This window comes from Eubalaena glacialis, chromosome 8 (genome assembly GCF_028564815.1).
Source record: "Eubalaena glacialis isolate mEubGla1 chromosome 8, mEubGla1.1.hap2.+ XY, whole genome shotgun sequence".
Lineage (NCBI taxonomy): Eukaryota > Metazoa > Chordata > Mammalia > Artiodactyla > Balaenidae > Eubalaena > Eubalaena glacialis.
In genome coordinates, this window is record NC_083723.1 from 95,622,580 (window position 1) to 95,640,434 (window position 17,855).

The following is a 17,855-nucleotide window of genomic DNA, read 5'->3' on the forward strand; positions in this document are numbered from 1 at the left end:
CTTTGGCTATTCGGGGTCTTTTGTGTCTCCATACAAAGTGTGCAATTTTTTGTTTTGTTCTGTAAAAAATGCCATTCATAATTTGATAGGGATGACATTGAATCTGTAGATTGCTTTGGGTAATATAGTCATTTTCACAATATTGATTCTTCCAATCCAAGAACATGGTATATCTCTCCATGGGTTTGTATCATCTTTAATTTCTTTCATCAGTGTCTTATAGTTTTCTGCATGCAAGTCTTTTGTCTCCCTAGGTAGGTTTATTCCTAGGTATTTTATTCTTTTTGTTGCAATGGTAAATGGGAGTGTTTCCTTAATTTCTCTTTCAGATTTTTCATCATTAGTATATAGGAATGCAAGAGATTTCTGTGCATTAATTGTGTATCCTGCAGCTTTACCAAATTCATTGATTAACTCTGTAGTTTTCTGGTGGCATCTTTAGGATTCTCTATATATAGAATCATGTCATCTGCAAACAGTGACAGTTTTACTTCTTCTTTTCCAATTTGTATTCCTTTTATTTCTTTTTCTTCTCTGATTGCCATGGCTAGGACTTCCAAAACTATGTTGAATAATAGTGGTGAGAGTGGACATCCTTGTCTCGTTCCTGATCTTAGAGGAAATGCTTTCAGTTTTTCACCATTGAGAATGATGTTTGCTGTGGGTTTGTCATATATGGCCGTTAATATGTTGAGGTAGGTTCCCTCTCTGCCCACTTTCTGGAGAGTTTTTATCATAAATAGGTGTTGAATGTTGTCAAAAGCTTTTTCTGCATCTACTGAGATGATCATATGGTTTTTATTCTTCAATTTGTTAATATGGTGTATCACATTGATTGATTTGCATATATTGAAGAATCCTTGCATCCCTGGGATAAATCCCACTTGATCATGGTGTATGATCCTTTTAATGTTTTGTTGGATTCTGTTTGCTAGTATTTTGTTGAGGATTTTTGCATCTATATTCATCAGTGATATTGGTCTGTAATTTTCTTTTTTTGTAGTATCTTTGTCTGATTTTGGTATCCGGGTGATGGTGGCCTCATAGAATGAGTTTGGGAGTGTTCCTTTCTCTGCAATTTTTTGGAAGAGTTTGAGAAGGATGGGTGGTAGCTCTTCTCTAAAGGTCTGGTAGAATTCACCTGTCGAGCCATGTGGTCCTGGACTTTTCTTTGTTGGAAGATTTTTTATCACAGTTTCAATTTCATTACTTGTGATTGGTCTGTTCATATTTTCTATTTCTTCCTGATTCAGTCTTGGAAGGTTATACCTTTTTAAGAATTTGTCCATTTCTTCCAGGTTGTCCATTTTATTGGCATAGAGTTCCTTGTAGTAGTCTCTTTTTATTCTTTTTTTTATTCTTTTTGTTGCAATGGTGAATGGGATTGTTTCCTTGATTTCTCCTTCTGCCCTTTTGTTGTTAGTGTATAGGAATGCAAGAGATTTCTGTGCATTAATTTTGTATTCTGCAGCTTTACCAAATTCATTGATTAGCTCTAACAGTTTTCTGGTGGCATCTTTAGGATTTCCTATGTATAGTATCGTGTCATCTGCAGTGACAGCACACTGCAATTTTAAATGAAGAAGAATGAATGGTGCCTAACAAAGAATCAGAGAAAGGAGCCAGATCTACTAATGTCCATGTTTATGCCCTGAGCATTAGATGGTGCTGCCTCTTTCTTTGTGAAAAATCTGGTTCTGGATTTTTATCTTGACTCGTAGTAGTTTAAATGGACAAGATACAAAATAAAATAGAATATAGACTAGAATGCATCAGAATGTACAGACGTCATCCTTCATTGCTAATGATAGTCTTGAGAAAGAGTCAGAGTCATTTAACATGAGGTTTGTGTGGTAATGAATGGCTCAGTAATCAGCCACCTTCCCCCTCACCCTCAACTCAGGAGGAAGTCATCTCAGGGCCTACGTGCCCCTGACTGAGGCTGTGGTTTGGGGCAGTCCTTTGCTCTCAGGTCCCAGAGGACTCCCTGAGCCCAGCCACAGGGTCTGGAGCAAGTGCCACATTGTCATTTCAAAAGAGGCAGTAACATTGGAAACCTCAAACAGCAGATTTGAAACTTTGGCATTTCTGTTTTATCTCCCCAAATATGGTATCATTTACCCCAAAGAAAGGTATGTCCCCAAGGGGAAAGAGCACAGGCTTTGGGGTCTGGTAGAGTCATGTTGGAATCAACCTTCAGCTCATAGCTGCATGTCCTTGGGTGAGAATGGGGGTAATAATGTATTTTGCAGGGCTGTGGTGGGGATCAAATGATTAAAGATATATGTTAAACACCTAAAACAGTGCCTGACACATAATAGCTTTCAGTACATCTTCTGAGTAAATATTAGTCAGCCCTTCTCCCTATACTTTGTTTAACTGAAATAAGCATTTAAAAGTATGGCCTGATAAGACACTTTTTTTGTCCCCATAATGATGATGTTAGATATCTTGCTGATAACGATCTGATTTATATTGAAAATGACACTTTTGCAAATCACTTATGTACTTGCTTACTGAGTAGTTATATTAAATATTTCTTTGTGCATGTCAGTTTGCATGATTTTATCTTAGCAATTATTCCTAAGAAAAACTTAGACTGTGCAGGTTGTCATTAGCAGTGCTGTGTGTGCTGGTTTTCCTTTTCTTTCTTTTTTCTTTCTTTGGCAGGGTATGGAGGGAGATTTTTTAAAAATTTTTTGTTTTTAAAAAAGTTTTAGAAAAATAACCTTGAAAATTAATCCATTTTTTTCCTTTTAAAATGTGCCTATCTTATAGTATTGTGATGGTTGGCCTCCCACTGGTAGTACCCATTTATAATACAGCTGGCCAAGGTGCCCTCTGAGTTTGTGGCACAGTATTTCTTGGTATGAGGTTCACAGACTCATTCAGACCCAGGACCGTGGCCTCATTAACCCTGGGTTTTAACCACTGCCGATCCACCTGTAGGTAAACTGCTGGGTCCTAAGGAACTAGGCATTAAACAATTGCTAATTGAAACATGCAGATTTCTTTCTTTCTGCCTTTTTACATTATAGATGAATGGGTCATTCACAGTGAGGGCTGACAATGTCTGAAAACTATTTGAGACAGTAAGAATAGATTTGGAAGGGAAAAAAAGGCCATCCACAGGCATTGGGAGCATTTGTATTAGGGACAACATAGGGCATCTGGAATTTAGACGCATGTTTTAATAGATTTAAAAAAAAAAAACTGGCTTACCAGTATTTGAAAATACCAGTGTTCCAGTTTCCATTGACTGCCACCTGTAGACATTACTTAAAGCTGGGTTCATTTGTGATTTACTACTTATAATTTGCTGCCAGCCCTGAACCTGGGGAGATAATTTTAAGTGCCCTCTGGAAAAATAACCAGTCATTTGATGCAAATGCAAAGCCAAATCTAGTTACTGGAATTGAAAATAATGAACCCAAGGGCTTATTTTGGATAACTAGGCAGTTGGAGCAGCTGAATACTAAACATTGGTCTGTCTAGTGGTTTCCCCTGTGGCTTCTTAACTCTGTGGGTTATGCATCCTCACCCAAAAGGAAATAGCCTAACATAGCTTCCAGCAGACCTTCTGTTGTGGGGCACCTTTTCACTCAAAAGAGAAGTAGATTAATCATTGAACTAATATAATGGAATATAATAGAAAGAAACACGTAACTTAAAAGTCAGATTTGAATTTTACTACCCCGTGGCCTATAGTTGCTTCTCTGGCCCAAACTATGGTCTTCGTTTGAGCAAACTCGTCAGCTATAAGTTAGCAGAGGGTTTCAAAACAGAGCAAGGAAATTATTAGAAAGTGCAAAAATCAGAATAAATAGAATAGAAGATAATTTATTTTTGTTTTGTTGTTTAATCCCAAGTGATAAAACAGGAATGTACATAAGTGTAATTGTTAGGTTCAGAATCATTTCAATTAAAGTGCTTCACTCTGTTTTAACTATTCTTTAAGACATATAAAAAGAAAAATCTGAGAAAAAGTAGACACATTTCTAACGATTAACCATATATCTTTAAAAGTTTGGTATAAGAATGAACCAGTATTGGATTTCCTGGGCGAGCTAATCTTATTGCAGTAGAATAAAGGTTTGAGTTTTATTCCTAGTTCACTTACTAACTCATAAGGTGCTATTTATATTTTCTTTTAACTTAAGTCACACTTAATGATAAACTCTCTTCTTTTCTTTCCTGCCAGACTTCCTGTAGAGGTAGCCTGTGCTTGCTGCTATAATTCCCTTACCACTCACTGTCTTTAATCACTTGCCATTTGACTTTGGCCCCACTTTGCCAACATTCTCTAAAATCTTACTCTTTATGTCACATTGTTGAGAGCCAAATCCCGTTGAATTTATGTCTGCAGCATCTGATACGCGCAACTGCCCACCCTAGTGGTATTACAGGAGCTCCCCTCTAGCGTAACTCCTAAAGCTATATATTTTACATACTGTTTCATTACTACCAGACACATCTGTCTTGCTCACATCTGTGTTCATGAATGGTGACTATGTTCTCACTGTCTGCGGTGTAAAGTCTGATTTTCTCGGCCTGGCATTTGAGCCAACATTCTCTCCCACTGCTTCTCATCTGCCTTGTACTGCAACCCAATTCCTTTGTGTGTGTTGTAATATCTGTCTGGAGTCCATACACTCTCTTTTCTCCTCTCCAACCTCATGCTCGAAGCTTATCCTTCTTTCAAAGCCCAGACGGAAGGACATCTCATTCATTAAGCTGCTCTGATCCTTCTAGCTGGAAGCAATATTTTATTCCTTTAGATTTTATCTGTACCTCTCTTCTGATATGTTTCATATTCTGTCCTGTGTTATTTGTGTGGGCATCCTATTTTCCTTTCTCAAGGTCAGTCTCGTTATTTTTTTTTTTTTGAATTTTCGAATTTTATTTTATTTATTTTTTTATACAGCAGGTTCTTATTAGTTATCCATTTTATACATAGTAGTGTATATTTGTCAATCCCAATCTCCCAATTCATACCACCCCCTCCACCCCACCCCCCGCCACTTGCCCCCCTTGGTGTCCATATGTTTGTTCTCTACATCTGTGTCTCAATTTCTGCCCTGCAGACAGGTTCATCTGTACCATTTTTCTAGGTTCCACATATATGTGTTAATATACGATATATGTTTTTCTCTTTCTGACTTACTTCACTCTGTATGACAGTCTCTAGATTCATCCACGTCTCTACAAATGTCCCAGTTTCGTTCCGTTTTTATGGCTGAGTAATATTCCATTGTATATATGTACCACATCTTTATCCATTCGTCTGTCGATGGGCATTTAGGTTGCTTCCATGACCTGGCTATTGTAAATAGTGCTGCAATGAACATTGGGGTGCATGTGTCTTTTGGAATTATGCTTTTCTCTGGGTATATGCCCAGTAGTGGGATTTCTGGGTCATATGGTAATTCCATTTTTAGTTTTTTAAGGAACCTCCATACTGTTCTCCATAGTGGCTGTATCAATTTACATTCCCACGCACAGTGCAAGAGGGTTCGCTTTTCTCCACACCCTCTCCAGCATTTGTTGTTTGTAGATTTTCTGATGATGCCCATTCTAACTGGTGTGAAGTGATACCTCATTGTAGTTTTAATTTACATTTCTCTAATAATTAGTGATGTTGAGCAGCTTTTCATGTTCTTCTTGGCCATCTGTATGTCTTCTTTGGAGAAAAGTCTATTTACGTCTTCTGCCCATTTTTAGATTGGGTTGTTTGTTTTTTTAATATTGAGCAGCATGTGCTGTTTATATATTTTGGAGATGAATCCTTTGTCCATTGATTCGTTTGCAAATATTTTCTCCCATTCTGAGGATTGTCTTTTCTCCATTGTATATCCTTGCCTCCTCTGTCATAGATTAGTTGACCATAGGTGCATGGGTTTATCTCTGGGCTTTCTATCCTGTTCCATTGATCTATATTTCTGTTTTTGTGCCAGTACCATATTGTCTTGATTACTGTAGCTTTGTAGTATATTCTGAAGTCAGGGAGTCTGATTCCTCCAGCTCCTTTTTTTTCCCTCAAGACTGCTTTGGCTTTTCGGGATCTTTTGTGTCTTCATACAAATTGTAAAATTTTTTGTTCTAGTTCTGTAAAAGAATGCCATTGGTAATTTGATAGGGATTGCATTGAATCTGTAGATTGCTTTGGGTAGTATAGTCATTTTCACAATATTGATTCTTCCAATCCAAGAACATGGTATACCTCTCCATGGGTTTGTATCATCTTTAATTTCTTTCATCAGTGTCTTATAGTTTTCTGCATGCAGGTCTTTTGTCTCCCTAGGTAGATTTATTCCTAGGTATTTTATTCTTTTTGTTGCAATGGTAAATGGGAGTGTTTCCTTAATTTCTCTTTCAGATTTTTCATCATTAGTATATAGGAATGCAAGAGATTTCTGTGCATTAATTTTGTATCCTGCTGCTTTACCAAATTCATTGATTAGCTCTAGCAGTTTTCTTGTGCTATCTTTAGGATTCTCTATATATAGAATCATGTCATCTGCAAACAGTGACAGTTTTACTTCTTCTTTTCCAATTTGTATTCCTTTTATTTCTTTTTCTTCTCTGATTGCCATGGCTAGGACTTCCAAAACTATGTTGAATAATAGTGGTGAGATTAGACATCCTTGTCTTGTTCCTGATCTTAGAGGAAATGCTTTCAATTTTTCACCATTAAGAATGATGTTTGCTGTGGGTTTGTCATATATGGCCTTTATTATGTTGAAGTAGGTTCCCTCTATGCCCACTTTCTGGAGAGACTTATCATAAATGGGTGTCGAATTTTGTCAAAAGCTTTTTCTGCATCTATTGAGATGATCATATGGTTTTTATTCTTCAATTTGTTAATATGGTTTATCACATTGATTCACTTGCGTATATTGAAGAATGCTTGCATCCCTGGGATAAATCCCACTTGATCATGGTGTATGATCCTTTTAATGTTTTGTTGGATTCTGTTTGCTAGTATTTTGTTGAGGATTTTTGCATCTATATTCATCAGTGATATTGGTCTGTAATTTTCTTTTTTTGTAGTATCTTTGTCTGGTTTTGGTATCCGGGTGATGGTGGCCTCATAGAATGAGTTTGGGAGTGTTCCTTTCTCTGCAATTTTTTGGAAGAGTTTGAGAAGGATGGATGTTAGCTCTTCTCTAAATGTTTGATAGAATTTGCCTGTGAAGCCATGTGGTCCTGAACTTTTTTTTGTTGGAAGATTTTTAATCACAGTTTCAATTTCATTACTTGTGATTGGCCTGTTCATATTTTCTATTTCTTCCTGGTTCAGTCTTGGAAGGTTATACCTTTCTAAGAATTTGTCCATTTCTTCCAGGTTGTCCATTTTATTGGCATAGAGTTGCTTGTAGTAGTCTCTTAGGATGCTTTGTATTTCTGTGGTGTCTGTTGTAACTTCTCCTTTTTCATTTCTAATTTTCTTGATTTGAGTCCTCTCCCTCTTTTTCTTGATGAGTTTGGCTAATGGTTTACCAATTTTGTTTATCTTCTCAAAGAACCAGCTTTTAGTTTTATTGATCTTTGCTATTGTTTTCTTTGTTTCTTTTTCATTTATTTCTGCTCTGATATTTATGATTTCTTTCCTCTGCTAACTTTGGGTTTTGTTTTTTCTTCTTTCTCTAGTTCCTTTAGGTGTAAGGTTAGATTGTTTGAGATTTTTCTTGTTTCTGGAGGTAGGCTTGTATTGCTATAAACTTCCCTCTTAGAACTGCTTTTGCTGCATCCAGGAGGTTTTCGATCATCATGTTTTTGTTGTAATTTGTCTCTAGGTATTTTTTGGTTTCCTCTTTGATTTCTTCAGTGATCTCTTGGTTATTTCATAACGTATTGTTTAGCCTCCATGTGTTTTTTTTTTTTTTTACGTTTTTTCCCTGTAATGGATTTCTAATCTCATAGCGTTGTGGTCAGAAAAGATGCTTGATATGATTTCAATTTTCTTAAATTTACTGAGGCTGGATTTGTGACCCAAGATATGATCTCTCCTGGAGAATGTTCCATGTGCACTTGAGAAAAAAGTGTGTTCTGTTGTTTTTGGATGGAATGTCCTATAAATATCAATTAAATCTGTCTGGTCTATTGTGTCATTTAAAGCTTGTGTTTCCTTATTGATTTTCTGTTTGGATGATCTGTCCGTTGGTGTAAGTGAGGTGTTAAAGTCCCCCACTATTATTGTGTTACTGTCGATTTCCTCTTTTATAGCTGTTAGCAGTTGCCTTATGTATTGAGGTGCTCCTATGTTGGGTGCATATATATTTATAATTGTTATATCTTCTTCTTGGATTGATCCCTTGATCATCATGTAGTGTCCTTCCTTGTGTCTTGTAACATTCTTTCTTTTAAAGTCTATTTTATCTGATATGAGTATTGCTACTCCAGCTTTCTTTTGATTTCCATTTGCATGGAATATCTTTTTCTGTCCCCTCACTTTCAGTCTGTCTGTGTCCCTAGGTCTGAAGTGGGTCTCTTGTAGACAGCATATATATGGGTCTTGTTTTTGTATTCATTCAGTGACCCTGTGTCTTTTGGTTGGAGCATTTAATCCATTCACGTTTAAGGTAATTATCGATATGTATGTTCCTATTCCCATTTTCTTAATTGTTTTGGGTTTGTTTTTATAGGTCCTTTTCTTCTCTTGTGTTTACCACTTAGAGAAGTTCCTTTAGCATTTGTTGTAGAGCTGGTTTGGTGGTGCTGAATTCTCTTAGCTTTTGCTTGTCTGTAAAGCTTTTGATTTCTCCATCGAATCTGAATGAGATCCTTGCTGGGTAGAGTAATCTCGGTTGTAGGTTCTTCCCTTTCATCACTTTAAGTATATCACGCCACTCCCTTCTGGCTTGTAGAGTTTCTGCTGAGAAATCAGCTGTTAACCTTATGGGACTTGCCTTGTATGTTATTTGTCGTTTTTCCCTTGCTGCTTTCAATAATTTTTCTTTGTCTTTATTTTTGCCAATTTGATTACTATGTGTCTCAGCATGTTTCTCCTTGGGTTTATCCAGTATGGGACTCTCTGCACTTCCTGGACTTCGGTAGCTATTTCTTTTCCCATGTTAGGGAAGTTTTCGACTATAATCTCTTCAAATATTTTCTCTGGTCCTTTCTCTCTCTCTTCTCCTTCTGGGACCCCTATAATGCGAATGTTGTTGCGTTGAATGTTGTCCCAGAGGTCTCTTAGGCTGTCTTCATTTCTCTTCATTCTTTTTTCTTTAGAGTGTTCTGCAGCAGTGAATTCCACCATTCTGTCTTCCAGGTCACTTATCCGTTCTTCTGCCTCAGTTATTCTGCTATTGATTCCTTCTAGTGTAGTTTTCATTTCAGTTATTGTATTGTTCATCTCTGTCTGTTTGTTCTTTAATTCTTCTAGGTGTTTGTTAAACATTTCTTGCATCTTCTCGATCTTTGCCTCCATTCTTTTTCTGAGGTCCTGGATCATCTTCACTATCATTATTCTGAATTCTTTTTCTGGAAGGTTGCCTATCTCCACTTCATTTGGTTGTTTTTCTGGGGTTTTATCTTGTTCCTTCATCTGGTACATAGCCCTCTCCCTTTTCATCTTGTCTATCTTTCTGTGAATGTGGTTTTTGTTCCACAGGCTGCAGGATTGTAGTTCTTCTTGCTTCTGCTGTCTCCCCTCTGGTGCATTAGGCTATATAAGAGGCTTGTGCAAGTTTCCTGATGGGAGGGACTGGTGATGGGTGGAGCTGGCTGTTGCTATGGTGAACAGAGCTCAGTAAAACTTTAATCTGCTTGTCTGCTGATGGGTGGGGCTGGGTTCCCTCCCTGTTGGTTGTTTGGCCTGAGGCGACCCAACACTGGAGCCTACCCAGGCTCTTTCGTGGGGCTAATGTTGGACTCTGGGAAGGCTCACGTCAAGGAGTACTTCCCAGAACTTCTGCTGCCAGTGTCCTTGTCCCTGTGGTGAGCCACAGCCACCCCCCGCCTCTGCAGGAGACCCTCCAACACTAGCAGGTAGGTCTGGTTCAGTCTCCTATTGGGTCACTGCTCCTTCCCCTGGGTCTTGATGCGCACACTACTTTGTGTATGCCTTCCAAGAGTGGAGCCTGTTTCCCCCAGTCCTGTCGAAGTCCTACAATCAAATGTCACTAGCCTTCAAAGTCTAATTCTCTAGGAATTCTTCCTCCCGTTGTCGGACCCTCCGGTTCGGAAGCCTGACGTGGGGCTTAGAACCTTCACTCCAGTGCGTGGGCTTCTGTGGTATAAGTGTTCTCCAGTTTGTGAGTCACCCACCCAGCAGTTATGGGATTTGATTTTATTGTGATTGCGCCCCTCCTACCATCTCATTGTGTCTTCTCCTTTGTCTTTCGATGTGAGGTATCTTTTTTGGTGAGTTCCAGTGTCTTCCTGTCAGTGATTGTTCAGCAGTTAGTTGTGATTCCGGTGCTCTTGCAACAGGGAGTGAGAGCACGTCCTTCTACTCCACCATCTTGAACCAAGCTCAATGTCCCATTTGTTAAAATCAGGCCTCACTGCACACCTTAGCCTTCAGTTAGGCCCACAGAATGGCTACACCTTGGAAAAGCACCACTCCCTAAAGAAGAGTCATGCCCTAGCACTAAGAACAAAACCTAAAATAGAGCAATCCTAACAATAAAACCAAGTCTAAGTCTCGTTCTTTTTTAATTTCACAGTCCCAGTGTGTAGTTCAGTGTCTTGTACCTTTTATAAGCCACGTACATTTTGGAATGAAATGTACTAGCTAATGGATGAACTAGCTAATATTAATAAATGTAGAACATTTCCTGAAAGATGTTTTAGACTATAGATTCATTACTCTTGTTTATATTCTTCTTACCTTTCTTAGTTATTTCCATGCATCTTAGATTTAACAATGATCTGTTCAGACACCTGATTGCCACAAGTATTTTGAATGCTTTTAGGTAGTTACATCTATTCTAACCCTTTAAGTAATGAACTTTGCCACATGTAATCTTCGTAAATCAAACCATTAATGCTTCTTTTTAAAAAAATAACTTCCAGTAAAGGAGGGGTAAATGAGAAGCTGATGACCATATTCTTTTCAAGATGGTAGAAAAGTCCAAGCACATTTTGCATGGCAGATTCTGTAAGGAGCCCTCCAGTGTGAACGCAAGAACCACCAAGAGTGTTCTTATACAACACTGGTTACAGCCACCCTACCGAAGTGTGTATTATACCTCACTACAGTGATACTGGACCTTTCTGGAACTCAGCCATCCAGTCATCTTAACTCATCAAACCACCGAGCTCTAAGAACAAAAGGCCAGTGTATATAGCACATACAGATGAGCATCAAAGAGTTACCAGTGTGAGATCACAGGTCTTATTTTACATAGATCCAATGAACATCCTTTGGCTCTGCTTAGCCGTCTTCTCAAAGGAACATTCCTTGATGAACATTCTGTCCCCCACCCTAGCCCAAGGCTGAGTTAGAAGTACCAACTTTCTATTTCCAGAGTAACGCTCAGAATAATTGCCTGTTAGTTCGGTTCCATGTCTGCCTCTTCCACAAAGTCCAGAGCTCCTTGAGGACAAGAACTATGTATTATATATCTTTGTATCCCCAGCATTTTACAGTGTTTGACGTAAGTTAAACATCAATATTTATTGAATGACCAAAGTTGTTTTTTGCCTTTGAAGGAACAGTAGATTTTTAAGTAGCATATTAAAAAGGAGAGAAAGCGGTTTGAAACAGGCACACAACAACAACAAATAATAGTTTGCCAGGTGACAAAAATGGTATGAGAAAGACTGAAAACAGTCTGGGATAACTTCATTTTGGAGGGAAAAAACATAGAGTACTTGAACAGTTTCTAAAAACATTGCTGAATGCTAGCACAGTACTATAGTTTATGTTAATTTTGTTGACTTAGGGCCATCAAATAAAGATTGAAATATTTTCTGAATATTCTGTTTAAAGATGCAGTCAGGTATGTAATGCATTTTGTAAAGATTTCCTTGTTAAATTGTTTTAAAAAGAAAACGTCTGGTTTTTAATAGGATGGGTCCTTAGCTATCTCAAATAATTCAGTTCTGAGGGTTCTACATAGCCAAGGTCTTGCTGTGTGAGGATAGTATAAGTATGTCTGGACCTTCTTGATTTATTGGTGAGTAGTGGTCATTCAATCTACCTAATAAGCATCTCACACTGTACAGGTACTCTGGGGATAGAAACACACACACACACACACACACACACACACACGATCAGAAGACAAGGTTAGAGCCATCAAAGACTCAATTTTTCCAGATACAGGAAGTTTTTTTAATCAGAAGTCCTGGGATAATGTTATTACAACTTCATCACCTAGTCCTCTACCCTTATGCAGGCATGCAGTGTTCATCAAACATTGAGTACCCCTGTGGACCAGGCTCTATGCTGGGTGCTGGATGCTGGATGATGGAGGCACAGTGAGTGCTTGTAGGCTAGAGGAGGCCAGACCCTGGAGGACCATGTCTCCACAAGGCTTCTGTCTCTTTGCAGAATAAGTATGGGGAAGATTTTCTCCCATTAGAGACAAATATGTCTTTTTTCTTCCTAATGTTAAACAGTTTATGAGAAACAAAAAGATTCATAAATCTTCAACCCTAAATTAAAGCATGTTTTAAATAGCTAAAAATGTAAGACTTATACAAGCCTCTCTCTTGTTCTTGACTAGAGTTCCCCATCATCAGCTTGCTTGTAAGTAAAAGGGAACAGATAATCTGAGATCTTGCTTCACTTGTCCTTTTGGGTTACCGAGGTTTGTATGTGACTGGGCTTTGGACAGTCCTTCATGGCTTGACAGATGGCCTCCCTCCAGCAAAGGACAGGGAACCATGAAGATTGAATACTGCTTCGTTATAGTTTCCCAGATCACAGCTGAGAAAAGAAAGAATGTGCTCAGCTCCACTCCTCAGTAGAGCCAGATGCCCAGTAAAGCAGAAACAGTATACCTGTAAAGTTGCCAAGGCAACATCAAGGGTAGAGGGAAGAGTAGACAGAATGATTTATGAAGGTTTCTTGCCATAAGAACGGGTCTAAAAATATACTTCCATGTCTTTTTCCTCTCAAGGATAAATGCCACAGGATTTATCCAGGGAATTGTGATGCATAAAGCTTGAGACCTTATCAGAGCTCAAGGAGACCAGGGGTAAAGGGCAAGGAGAAGGGAAACAGAAGCAACAAATGAGAAAATGTGCTCGTGGTGTGCTTTTAATCTTCTGTTGAACTGATGCAGTTTTGCAGATGTAAGACTGACTTTTTTTGGAAACATGCAAATGTTGTATATTTAAAATGTGCCTATTTTTTTTTTAAAGACCATTTACTGGGGTAAAATGAAGATACTTAGTTTCCGTATTTAAAAAAAATTTCCTCTGAGCTTCTACTTTAGTATTAGTGGATTTGCAAAGGCAATCACAGATCAGCATGTGGAATAACGTGCTGTCATGGCAGCAGAGTTTGAAGTTGCATTTTATTTATGAACAGTTTAGAAAGACTCTCTTGGAGCAGATAGAGTTGGCTTATCTTAACACCCTTTCTGGGCTCACTGCAGTTAGCTGGAGTTATTGGATGTCCACATGGATTTTCACTTTCATGAATTATACATGATTCTGTCAGTTTCATATTGCTGCATAACAAATGACCATGGCTATAGCAGCTTAAAACAGCACACATTTATTAGCTCACAGCTTCTGTGGGTCAGGAGTACAGGCACAGTTTAGCTGGGTCTCACTAGGTTGTAATCAAGGTGTCTATCAGGCTGTGATCTTATCTTCAGACTCAACTGAGGGAGAGTCTACTTCCAAGTTCACTTAGGCTGGAGACTCAGGTTGGGACCATTGACCTAAATGATCATCAGCTAAATGAAATGAAGAAAAAGTAAAATTAAACAAGATAAACATTTCCTTTCCCTGGGATGCTTATTATCTACTTCTCTGGTAGAAGTTGTCAACTCCTTGGGAAAATAAATTGCACCTCACTGTGAGGGTTGAGGGAATGCCTGTTTCATGTGAGCCTCAGAACCGCTCCGGGAAGGTGTGGGACTTTCCCAGGGCCACCATGCTGCAGTTGGTTTCACATTTAGAGACGAAGTCTCCTAACCCTGCTCTCTTTCCCAGGCATAATGCTTTTACACAAAATCTCTTCATTATTATTATTTTTTTTCATCCAGCTTAAATAGACATAGTTTCTTTAACCTTTCTTCCTAGGGACTTTAGTCCTAATCTTTTCAGTGATTGCTGATTGTTATAACTTTCTAATTTTTTCTACTTCACGTGCCCTATTTTGGCAAGGTGTTAAATGGAACACAGGACAAAGCAGACCCATATTTTTGGGTGTTGTAGACTTTATCACACTGCATATTCAGCTCTATCTAGTCAGTACCTCCAAGTCTTTGATGCTGCCTTAACCTCTTTCCTTTTTTTTTTTTATTTTTTTTTCCTATTTTTTATTGTATTTATTTATTTATTTTTGGCTGTGTTGGGTCTTTGTTGCTGCGCGTGGGCTTTTTCTAGTTGCAGCGAGCGGGGGTTACTCTTTGTTGCGGTGCACGGGCTTCTCATTGCGGTGGCTTCTCTTGTTGCGGAGCACCGGATCTAGGTGCACGGGTTTCAATAGTTGTGGCACATGGGCTCAGTAGTTGTGGCTCGTGGGCTCTAGAGAACAGGCTCAGTAGTTGTGGTGCACGGGCTTAGTTGTTCCGCGGCATGTGGGATCTTCCCGGACCAGGGCATGAACCTGTGTCCCCTGCACTGGCAGGTGGATTCTTAACCACTGCGCCACCAGGGAAGCCCAGCCTCTTCTTTCAAGGGCTTGAATAAGGCGGAATATATCTTAAGGAGTCAAACACTTCTTAAGCGTTATGTGCTCACTCTGTTTTACAGAACATCTTTTCCAGGAGTCTAATTTGGGAATTGTTTGTGCTCTGAAGGATACGGGAGAAGGCTCTTACTGTCACGAGGGCCAGAAACAGGGCTGGCTCCTCACAGACAGGGCCTCACAGGGCCATTCTGAGTGACTCCTCATTAAGCCCTCTGGTATTCTAGTTCCCTGCTCACAGGAGTGATTCTTCACTTTCCACAGTTGACCTGTTGTACTATATTCTTCCCTCCTCTCTTCTGTGATCCAGAGGGGTCATTGAGTTTTCAATCTATTAACCCACCCCTCCTACCTAGTTTCTTCTCAGACCTGTACTTAATTTCTTCCTGTTTACTCATTAATTAAATGAGAAGACTGTACCAAGTTAAAGTTCAGCATCTTCAGAACGCCTGATGACACAGTCCCTAAGGCTGCCCTTGAATAACTGATGCAGTATTCTTTGAGCAGTGACCTGTTAGAGTGCCCATCTGGATCGGATGAAAAGCCTTCTGACTTATTAATTTTTGTTTCCAGGTTGATATAGGACATTGTATGATTTATTTTTACCAAAGCTAGATTAGTCTTTACTGTTTGTTTTTGAATTTGTTTTTCCTTAGCCCCAGCACCTGTGGAGATAGTATTGATATGTCTATAGATGTCAGGAATATCCACTTTATGTTTCAAACCACACACCCCACAGTTTTCTGATCTAATTTTTAGGTACTTCATCAGGCCCTCATATATTTTCAAAAATAATTGCTAGTGACCCTGATGAAACTAGGCCAGGTATTCCTAGGTTTAAGGCAGTCTGGTTTGCAATGTGCAGCCCTCCTAATATAAGGGGGGAATCTTTAACTAGATGCTCCCCTTCGGGGTGGCTTCTTGCCCTTCCACCCTGGGGCTACACACACTGATGATAAGATCCCAGTGGACTTATCTTTAACAGTCAGTGATAAAAATAAGTACAGTGTTAAAAACATCCATCTTTCAGTATCACTTATTTAGAGCTTCCTCTCCTTTTCTAATGAAAGACTGCTGTTTTCCTTTTGCTATTTTGTTCCTTAATGCTTTTCAGCAGCGTTCTCATGTTGCACCCTTGATGCCATGAGCCTGAGCTCTGGAGGCTGGATGACCGGTGTTCAGCTGTTTGCCCAGCCTCCACCTGTGAAATAAGATGAATAATAATATTGACCTCACAGAGTTGAAGTGAGCATTAAGTGCTCTAATTTGTAAAATTGCTTTGTTATAAACTTTAAACACATAGATAGATAGATTCAAATGGCAAGTACTGATTGTTGATATTTGTGCTCAGAATTGCTAAATGCCATGTCTTAATGATGTTAGCCAGAATGCCCAGTAAGACTGTAAAATTAATAGGTTATTAAATGAACACCTCCCACTCTCTAAATGTTTTTCTATTTCTACTTTTCTCATTCTCTATTTGTGTTTCTATTTCTTTTAATGCCCACCATTCTCTTTCCCAACTCTGGTCACTTTCTATAACTGGATATAGTAGAGAAGCATGTTTTAATTTTTGTATTACCTATGGTAGCTATATAATCTTAAGTAAAACTAAAGGTGTAGAATGTTTATTTTTACCTCTTTAAAAAACTCACATAGTTTCTTTTTTTTCACTTGTCAATTCATTCTATAATCTTTTGTCCCCAGTGGATCAGCAATTTTCAGTAAAAAATCTTTTTTCCTCTATTGCTTTATGCTTTTGTTGCTGGGGAGTTAGCAGGGCTACCAAAGCACTTCAAATTCAGGCAAAAGTCTTTTCCTCTTTCTTTTAGAAATGGATTTTGTTGAATTCTATGTTCAGTTTGTCCCCAGAAACTTACTGAAAAGTATATGGTACAGATATGAATGTTCATAAATACAGAATAACAAAGTGAATACTCTATTTTGGTGACTTTTTTAAAATAATGGAAAATGTGGGATCATTCATAGCATGAGGAGGGGAATTTTGAGAATTTTAGGCACCTCAGAATCAGACTGTCAATTACAAGCTTTAGGTTTGTTTTTTTAATGGCCAAGCGTAACCACCTCAGCTCAACTGTACCTCCTCTTGCCTCACAGCCCTAGGCTGACTGCTTCTTCTGTGCTTTTCTCTACCTCCCTGAAAGAGTCCACTTAGTCAAGTTGTGACTATTGACTGAGCACTTTGTGTTAGTCCAGATTCGTGATTGCAAATGACAGACCATGAGTCACGGCAAACCAATCCATTTAAAGTGGGTGTTGGGGGGGAGAAGGTTGACTGAGAGCATGCCCAGTAACCAGGAAGGATGGAGTTAGTGCATCCTTCCACATTTGTGCCTTTGCGAAGGGTCCACAGCCCAAGCTCCTTCCCTCTTCAACCCGTGCAACCAGCTGGAAAGGCTGTGTGCTGTTTCCTCAGGGCCTCAAAGCAGGCCCCGTCCTTCGCTCACATTGCCCTCCTTTCCTCCTCCTGCCCACTTTGGTCTGGTTAACTCCTGCTTACTCTCCCAGACATCTTCCTGACTCCCAGCCTGAGATGCATACCTTTTATGTGTTTTCATAAACTTCTGTGCACAGGACCCTTCTATGCACTTACCAAAACTGTCTGGTGATTGCTTGTTTACTTGTCTGTTTCCCAGCTAGACTTTGGCCTTCTAGAGGGTGGGAGCTGTGTCTGAATCATGCTTCCATTCTTTGTCCACAGTCTCATTCATAAACAGAGAGAAACATTTGTTGAATGAGTGAGCACAGGATCTTTGTTCATGTTGGTGACTTTGCTTTCTGGGCTGATCTGTGTTCATGCTGGTGACTTTGCTTTGACAAATACCAAAGCCTTTTCCCCTAATGACATAAAAGTCCTACTTCTAATGTTCTTCATTTTAAAACAGGACTGGATATGCTCCCCTTCCACAAACATATTCAGTAAAGAAATGTGAATACGCATGCAAAAAACCCTTTAGGTCAGTTGTTGTTTTGGTAGTAGTCAAAGTTTTGTGCAATTTCTAGATATAAATAA

General features: G+C 39.0%; 1 protein-coding gene across 4 annotated transcripts in view; it reads left to right on the forward strand.

Moving 5' to 3' along the window:
• ST7 (suppression of tumorigenicity 7) overlaps positions 1 to 17,855 on the forward strand; it is a 260,059-nt gene that overhangs the window by 120,092 nt on the left and 122,112 nt on the right. The gene's annotated exons all lie outside the window — the stretch shown is intronic.